The 9,024-nt window shown below is 45.6% G+C and overlaps 1 pseudogene across 1 annotated transcript; it reads right to left on the bottom strand.

The window, feature by feature from the left end:
• Window positions 1-4,436: 4,436 nt before the first annotated feature.
• Window positions 4,437-8,645, bottom strand: LOC147957953 (WRKY transcription factor 72B-like; annotated as a pseudogene). The gene is made up of 5 exons (XR_015611718.1): window positions 8,291-8,645; window positions 7,798-7,872; window positions 6,924-7,502; window positions 6,641-6,754; window positions 4,437-5,751 (listed from the first exon to the last, which is right to left on the bottom strand). The product of XR_015611718.1 is annotated as a WRKY transcription factor 72B-like (transcript).
• Between the last annotated feature and the right edge of the window lie 379 nt (window positions 8,646-9,024).

Below are 9,024 nucleotides of genomic sequence, written 5' to 3'. Positions count from 1 at the left end.
TAACCTCTGTAGTTTCCTCTTTTGTGTCTTTGTTAGCCCTGGAGGACACCACTTTGGCTGAGTGTATTTAGGATCTCTCGTTTTTACCTAGCTGGTGCTTGCCTCATGGTCATTAGCCGAGTGCTTTGGCGCGATAGCAAGTATCGGCTCAGTCGGATTGCTATGCACAATCGGCTGCTGTATGGCGAATGTTTCGGTGCCCAAGATAAGTGAGTCGACATCCATTTTCTCCTTGCCTTTTCCCGACTCAACTGCTGCAACACTTGGTGATTTAACATGCCATTCTTTTCGACTTTCCAGATGCATGAAATTTCCACTCGGGCGCACCTTTTTACTCTGATGGAATCCACTTAGATGGATATCACTCGGATGGAATTCAGTCAGATGGAATCTACTCGGCCACATTTTTTCACTCGGATAGCTTCCACCTGGGTGCATTCTTACACTCGGATAATTTCCATCCGGTCGCATGTTTTGACCAGCCGACCGATAGTTACCGATGTTCAGTCGGCCATTATATGAGTATTCAAGTCGACCCCAAATAGTCTGCCTTTGCTCTTCTGGAAACAACACCTTTGGTCTACTCGGTTTCATATACTGACTGAACATATCATCTGATGGTGACCTTGGTCGCTTCAAGTATGATGGCCGGTTAGAGCTAGGACCAGCCGACTGATTAGCATATTTGGATAGCAACATATCAAAAGTTGGCTTGATCCGCTTGCATTGCACTTTAGCTTCATTCCTCTTCCACTTGCCAACTTCTGGACTCTTGGGTTTGACAAATTTAACTCGAGTATTTTCTTGCACTTGCGGTTGCCCCCCGAGTGTAGGATTCTTTATGGTGATTTTTATTACTTCCTTGCCATCGGGCTGCTTATCAAGCACAACATGTCTCCCCAAGACCGTGCTGCCTTCCTTGTCTTTCCTGGGCTCACCAATAATGATATTAGCTTTATTAGCAGATTCGGCTACCTCAGGTCGAATGAGTAGCTTCTTCCCCTCCAAATCCATGGTATTCATTGGAAAAGGTTGTTTATCAACTTGCATCTTAGAAAAGTTCAATCGTCCGTCATTAATGGCCGATTGTATCTGTCGTCGAAAAACATTGCAATCGTTAGTAGTATGAGAAAAAGAATTATGATACTTGCAATAACCACGCCGTTTTAGCTCTTCAAATGGCGGTAAAGTATGAGATATTCTAGTAATCTTAGCCCGCAGCAAAGCATCAAATATTCTATCACACTTAGCAATGTTAAAAGTAAACTTCATCTCTTCATCATGATTCTTATGAACCGGTTTCAGATCATTGCAAGTAAAGGGTTTGGCCTTAGATGGCCAAACAAATTCAGTAGCAAAAACATCACCCTCATCGTACGAGTGATCACTATCATATTCCACCATATTCATCTTTGGACGACCGGCTTTGTATCTATGCACTTCTTTGAGATCTTTGCTTCGGCTTTCCTGAGCCAAAGCCCTTTGTAAGACTTGGTTGATATTTAAGAACTCATAACCTTCTAGCTTTTCTCTAATGGGAGTTCTCAAACCACTCAGCACTAGGTCTGCCAAGTCTCTCTCGGTTATCACCAAACTAAAACACCGGTTTTTTGTTTCTCTGAATCTCTTGACGTAATCGGAGACCGATTCATCATGCTTCTGTTTAACCGATGTTAGATGTGATAACTTGAGTTCATTGTCGCCGCTATAAAAGTGATCATGAAATTTCTGCTCTAGCTGCGACCAAACCCGAATGGAACCATGTGGTAAAGAAGAAACCCATGAAAATGCAGTACCAGTTAAATACAAAGGAAACAAACGCACTTTCAACCCATTTAGTGAGCTTGCTTCACCTAGTTGTGCTAAGTATTGACTAACATGCTCCCATGTGGTTTTTGTGCCCTCTCCATTGAACTTAACAAAATCTGGAATCCTATATCCCGGAGGGCACTGAATGGCATCAAAGTACTCGGGGTACGGCTTTTGGTAAATCCGATTCCGAGGTAACTCAACTCCAAAATTCTCTCTAAGCATCTTATCCATCTCCTCTCTAAGATTAGCTAGACCATCATCCGTAGTGGACGATGAAGCTTGTGGCAGTGACATAGGAAGAGTATGGTTACTAGCTATAGGTAGGAATTGTGGCATGTATGTCGACCCATAATTTGGTAGTGGTCGAGTGGTTGTAGCTGTAGGTAGAGTTTGGTTCGGCGTTGCCACCGAACCTGTCATGCTCATAATAGGATTAATGGGTGTAGCCACAATCTGATTTGTTTGGGTAGGATAATAAGTCATCGGCACGGGAGGCGCCGATGCAATAGGTAAAGCCAGATTAGGGTTTTGCACACTAGCAGCTACACCATTACTACCACTAGACGATTGAGATATATTCTTCTGAGCATTAGTATTTTCTATAAAAGTTGGATAGACTAGATTGTTACCATTAGCAATACGACTTTCAATCTCAGCCCACTGCTCAGGAGAAAAGGCAGTACTTACAGAGGGTTTAACCTGTTCAGTTTGAAGAGGAGGGAACTTGATTTCTTCAATCGGAGTGATGTTACCTTGGCGATCTTTCTTGAATTTTGCAAGGAACTCCTGCAGGTCCTTCTCCTCGCGCGCCTTCTTGTACTCCTCATAGACTTGACGATGATCGGCCGATATCTCATCAAGACTGGGCTTAATGATGTTATCGGCGTCTACCTCAGATGGCTTGGGAAGATCGGACATGGTGGATGATGATGATTGATCTTCGGTCCCCAGCGGTGTCGCCAAAAAGTGTGTTGACACACGAACACGCCATGTGTACCCTCGACGCCAGGGGTGATGCACCGCAGCTCACGTCGAAGGAGACCCGACCGACAGCGCAATACGCAAGACAGTCGACAGGCGCTTTTGCAGACCCGAAAACCCCACACCCCCGGGAGGGACCCCGTCAGGGAGTGCGGCGGCTATGGGATTCCCTAGGTCGATTCGCTCGCCCCTAGAGCCTCGGGATTCACAGCTCTCAAACACGAAGAACAGCGAAGAATGAGATAGAAAAACGGTGGAGAGATAAAACGTAGATGAAAAAATAGTATATTGATTTGTTCGATTGTGTGTTGTTCAATCGGCCATCACCCCCAACATATATAAGAGGCAGCTGGACTTCCCGTACAAGCAAAGGATTCATCTAGGCTTTCCTTACAAAAAATTACATCAATTCACGTCCTAGAGTCCTAGTTCTATTCCAACCCGGATTCAGTCTGAATCTGGCCCAACTTCTGTCTTCCTCCTTGCGCGGGCCACCGAGTTTGCATATGACCTCCGATCAAGACGGTCCAAATATGAAACTTGTGCGCCTCGACGAGACGAACAATCCTATGTTGAACACTTTTCCAAATAAGACCATCTTGAATATTCTACGAAGCCATCTTTAATATCCAGTCGGACTCGGTCATGTAACGGACTGGATTGTCCGAGTCTCGTAGTGAACTTACAGGCCGTATACTATCTCATATGATAATGACTCCAAAACCAAAGTTCACTGTTTTGACAATGCGCACAACTTCCGTGTTGATCACTTTTCCATCCGAGGTCATCTGGATTACCTTTCGGGCACATCTTCAGTTTCACTCGGATCCGAGCTCATCCACTCGGATATTAGAGTTTTTCGTCCGACTGGAGCTTTTCACTCGGATGTTAGAGTCTTTCACTCGGAAGACAGTCTTTCACTCGGATGACTATAATTTCACTCGGAAGACAATCTTTCACTCGGATGACTATATTTCGCTCGGAAGGCAATATCTTACTCGAACGTCAAGTTTTCATTCCGATGGTAATCTTTCACTCGGATGATAATTTCACTCGGATTACTATATTTTCACTCGGAAGACAATCTTTTACTCGATCGATAAGTTTTTCACTCGACCTTTTACTCGATCGGTAGGTTTTCACTCGGATGGTAAACTTTTCACTCGGATTTTCCGACTGAAAACACAGCCTGATCTTGATTTTCCTCTCCAGGTTGCATACGACCTTGGATTGAGACAAATTTTATATGAAAAACGATCGGCTCGACGAGACAAAAAAATTTCGTGTTGAAGGTTTTTCGATTCAAGGCCGTCTTGATGACCGAATTACTCGCGCAACCTATCAGACAAGTGTCTGGCACCTCGCGCCATATTTCCGTTGAGGTTCGGTCTGCAGTGTATTGCCTCTAACTTTTGCATATGAACTCGGTTGAGATGATTTATATATCAAAATCGATTGCCTCAACGAGACGAAGACAATTCCTTAAGAGTGCTCCTTCATCCGAGGTCATCTTGAAGACGTGATTGGCCAAAAACCACTCGGAACATTGAATTATGCCACTCGGAGTATACTTTCGGTCCGTAAGATAAAGTCGAATGAATATAACCGAAACATCAAAGTGGTTCCACTCGGCGACGTGAATCTTTTCATGCTGAAAACCCGTTCACTCGAGACCATCTTCATTGCAATCTGTATCTTGCCAAAATCAGGTGTCAACAGTTACTCTCTTATCAGAGTTTCAACTTGTCTCGTATGATCATTGCACCATTTTTTATTAGGCAAATGCAAATAGCTTGTCACAAAACACAAAATCTTGGTGTGTGTTTAGGCTGTGATTGATGAATCAATCAACACATTTTCAGCAATTATGCTACAGTCAATATATATCTACACTAAACGATCAAATTAATCCACAAACATAACTCATAACCTTCATCTGACCAATTGATGTGCTCCATGCTCTTCATACGGGAGACGTCGAAGCCGTAGCACTTGTGGAGCTCGACAGTGCCAGCGACGGCTGCAACCTCATCCTGCCATTTGGAGAACCGTTCTGTGCGGCTTCCGTTGAAGACACCCGTGTCAGAAGCACTGACGAGCACACCGCAGTCGTCGCACTCGGCGGCCCGAGCCCGAGGTGCCCCCCCCCCACTCGAGCCCCTTCTCACCTCCTGTTGTCGGCTTGTCGACGTACGATGTGATGGCAGCTGTAAGTGCCGTGTGGAAGCCCGGGTTCGACGTAATCGCCTTAGCGATCGTATCAGTGAGCACGATCGGCCCCGCCGTGCCCGTGCCACCACTGCTCAACTCAGCCGCCCTCTGTCGCACATGCACCAGTTGGTAGAGCGATGTCGCCGAGCCTTGTTGCCTTCCAAGGATGCTGCTCAGTGCAGCTTTGAATGTGCCCTTGTTGGGGCCGTTGTAGGACGTGTCAGACGAGGATCCGTAGCCCATGTATGATCCAACCCCTGATGGCCAAGTGGTGGCGCCGGGTAGGCTACTCGCGTTGAAGCTAGAGAAGGAGAAGGTCGTGGAAGGGTACCTACTAGTGATGTTGTTGTGTTCGTGAGAGTCGGTGAAGCTGGAGGAGAACCTATTGCTATTGCTGAGGGAGAAGGCATGTTGCGAGGCGGCCTGTGAGGTGAGGTCGAGGGTGATGGTGGGGTATGACGGGGTGGAGCTGATGGACGCACCGCCGGCTACCGGGAGGAAGAACGGACGGCCGGTCAGCTGGTTGGACGGGTTGACGGTGGTTGCCGTTGGGAGGCCGAACCTGAGGTCGTGGAGGATGGAGGCAGCGGAGGGGAAGCCGAATGAGGTGGAGGAGCCTGACATGAGCATGGACGCAGCGGCAGAAGTGGTGGATGCCATGGCGGTGGCGGAGGCGGAGAGGTGGTGGTTGTGCACACCCTCGTAGGTGGTGATCAGGATCGACATGTCCTCCTTACATCTCTGCACCTGGGGAAAAACATAAATGCATGGTCTTGGTGACCATGGTGACAGTAAATAGCAAAAAAATTATCACAATTATGGCAAGCATCGGCTGAAAATACCATAATTGCGAGACCTAACAAAAGGCTATCAGTTTTGCGCTAATTCGTCACAAATTACTAACAGGAAGGATGCTGTGTTCAGTGTGTGTTCATTTTTTTAGAAAAGGAGGATGACCTCCGGCCTCTGCATCATTGTGTGTTCATGTCATTGAAGAAATATGAGCGTGACTACGCAAGTGTTAAAGCATCTATGATTAGTTAAGAATTTTACTTGCAAACTTGATTAGTTCAAGTGCAAATCCCTGCCAATGCTATTACCAAAGGGAAGATTGTTTTTTCTTATACCGAGCGCACAAATGTGCACACTCATTTGTACATGAAGTCCTTGTGCAGCTGCTTAGAAAATCCATGCCAAAAGTTATTAAAAATCATGTAAATAATTGAGTACACACGCACACACAATTTACATCTATCATGTCATGAAATTTCAGTTATAAATTAAACTCGCAACCTAAAAAAAAAGACAAATCATGCCACGAACACTAAGCAGTTCAAATAGTGATGTGAATGTGCATGTTAACCTACCACATTATTTGAATCTGTTACATTTATTTCTTAAGCTGATCACTTATATTTGAAATATTGTGGTATGTGAGAGGTATGCTATGGGCATGAAACTTGGTTACTTTAATTTTGTTTGAGAACTTTTAGCATGGATATATTTATGTTAGGTACACTGATCGGCCGAGGACTTCAGATGCACAGTACACTGATCCATGTAGTATACTGGTAGTACCAATTACCAAACATCAGTTAAGAATTTTACTTTGTGATAATGATCATGCAAACCATACCTGCTTCCTGACGGGGCACCCCGTTGCGACGGTGCAGCGGTAGTAGGCGCACGGACACGGGTTCCCTTTGGATATCTTTTGACCGTACTTCCTCCACTAGCATCCATCATTCATCTAAGGCCAACAAACCACACAAATCATTTATGTTCTCTTGAAACAGCCTTTCACTCCGTTTCATATATAAGGCAAACACAAATAATCTTTATAATGAATGTCCATCTCACCCATTTAACATTTCATTGCTTAGTCACTTGTGTATGTATCTATATATATATGTACGTACCGTTGGCGTGTCACACCTAGCCCTCACAGACACCCTGGCCTTCTTGGCCAGTGGCTGCTGGGCCACTTCGTCCTCCGCCTCCACACCACTGCCGGTGCTTCTCGGGTTCTTCACCATTTTGCTCGCTGCGGCTGACGTTGTCGTCGTCTCCACGGCCTCCTCCTCGGAGCTGCCTCCAGGGCTCAACGTCAGTGCATCCCGATGCACCTTCGTCTCACTTTGACCAGCTACACCAACAGCTTTGCAGCCTGGTGATAGTTCAAGAGACATGTCTCTGCTTTCTGGATTATTAGTGCCTCTCTTTATCTTTTCTCCCATGTTCTGCCTGCTCGTGCCGGCACTCGTTCCGAGGCGCAAAGAGGCGAACCCGGGCTCCTTGACGTCGTTGGAAGGCGATGTGTGCGCCGGTGAGCCCACAGCGAGGTTCTTGCCCCGCCCTTGCTGGTGGAGAACATCCAACTGCTTCTGAAGGGATCGATGGTCCTCCACCATCCGTGACAGCATCGTCTTCAGCCTCTCGTTCTCTTTTCTCACTTCGCCCATCTCTGCCCTCGTGGATGCAATCTTGTCTTCTTGAGCCTGAATCGATGAAAGCATCACAACAGCGAGACCCGTTATTAGTTATATACTCATTGGTGAAGCAAAGCACATATGTTTATGGCTAGTTGGCTACTTGGCTTGGTGTGTATGTACTATCTGACTACCGGAGACTAACTAGTTTTGAACTACCAAGGAAGATGGACAAAATTATAGTGAAATATATACAGCTAATAGATGTAGGTTCTTTTTCTTGAATTTGTTGGGTAATTTCAGGGTAATTAAGAAATTTAAAGGCTACTTATTAGTAGTTTCAGTTTAAAGGATAATTATGTACCTCTTTTTTTGTGCTTGACTGGTTTTGCAAGAACTTGAAAAAATTGCCATCCGAGGCTCGATGTTCATCTCTCATCTGCAACACCCCAACATGAAAGTCGATATTAATATATTAGTATAAGATGAGCAAACAATTCATAACAGCATGAATTTATTGGATGACAAGCTGTGGAAAAATCCATTTCTTGGCTTATCCACATGTTTAATTTGACTATTATTCTACGTGCACCAGGATCTGTGGTCCCTAAAGATGATCACCTGATAGATTTTGACATGAGAAAGAGAAGTCCCTGACTTCTCAAGTTCTCATACATGATACATGGATCAAGAACCATATCTCATAGAAGAGAGAAACTCAGCCAAGTCCTTACCACTAGCCCTACCATACTTATCCAACACCAGATGAACACTCATATTCAAGAAAAATAATCAAACTCTTTGAAGCATATCAAAGCACACACACAAAATCAAGAGGTAATTAAACAGTTTGAAACCTGATCTTTCAACCGCTCTTCATGGCCGCCAAGCTGCCTCTGGTGGTCTCCCTTCATCAACTCGATCTCCTTCCACAGAAGACAAGCTATCTCATACTCTTCCTTGCAGTTTCTCTAGGCTTCCAATCCTTTCTTCTCTAGCCTAGCACCAGCCCTGCCATGGCCTTGTTATATATAGACAGCTAGCTAGGCGCCTAGATAGACCATGGCCTCGACCTTCTCTTCTCTTCCACCCCTCTCCTGTTTGGACTGGATTTATTTTGGCATAAACAAACGCCGTACGCCGGTGCTTACCTACGCTGATCAGGCAGTCAGCGTCAGAAATGTCAAACATAGCCGCACTCTTTGGTGAAGACTCGCAGAGAGCCAGAAAAATCCATATATCGGCGGAGGAGACTGAGATTTACGTGTGTCGAATAGGCTTCAACGTGCGCCACATGCTGCTGCTGTCTGCCCCCCTCTGGCGTTGATGAAGCTTCCCGCGAGTCCTCGTCCTCGGCGTCGGCGTCGCCTGGGCCCATTATTATAGAGCGGGAGACTCTTTCGTCAAGCAAGGAATCACTTTCTGACCAAATTTCAGTCCTGTATGGCCGTTCGTTAGAGGAAGTTCAGTCATAATCGCTCATACAATATGTCTTTGATCCATGTAATGAGATTTGGAGAGGGGGAGGGAGGACAGCGAGGCCCATGTGTCTTCTACATAAGTCAGAATTTCCTGCCAGAAAAAGTCCACT

The sequence above is a fragment of the Triticum urartu genome, chromosome 7A (genome assembly GCF_056163025.1).
Source record: "Triticum urartu cultivar PI428250 chromosome 7A, HENAU_Tu73, whole genome shotgun sequence".
NCBI classification, from domain to species: domain Eukaryota; kingdom Viridiplantae; phylum Streptophyta; class Magnoliopsida; order Poales; family Poaceae; genus Triticum; species Triticum urartu.
Note: the sequence above shows the minus strand (reverse complement) of the source record. Positions and strands in the feature narration are given on the sequence as shown.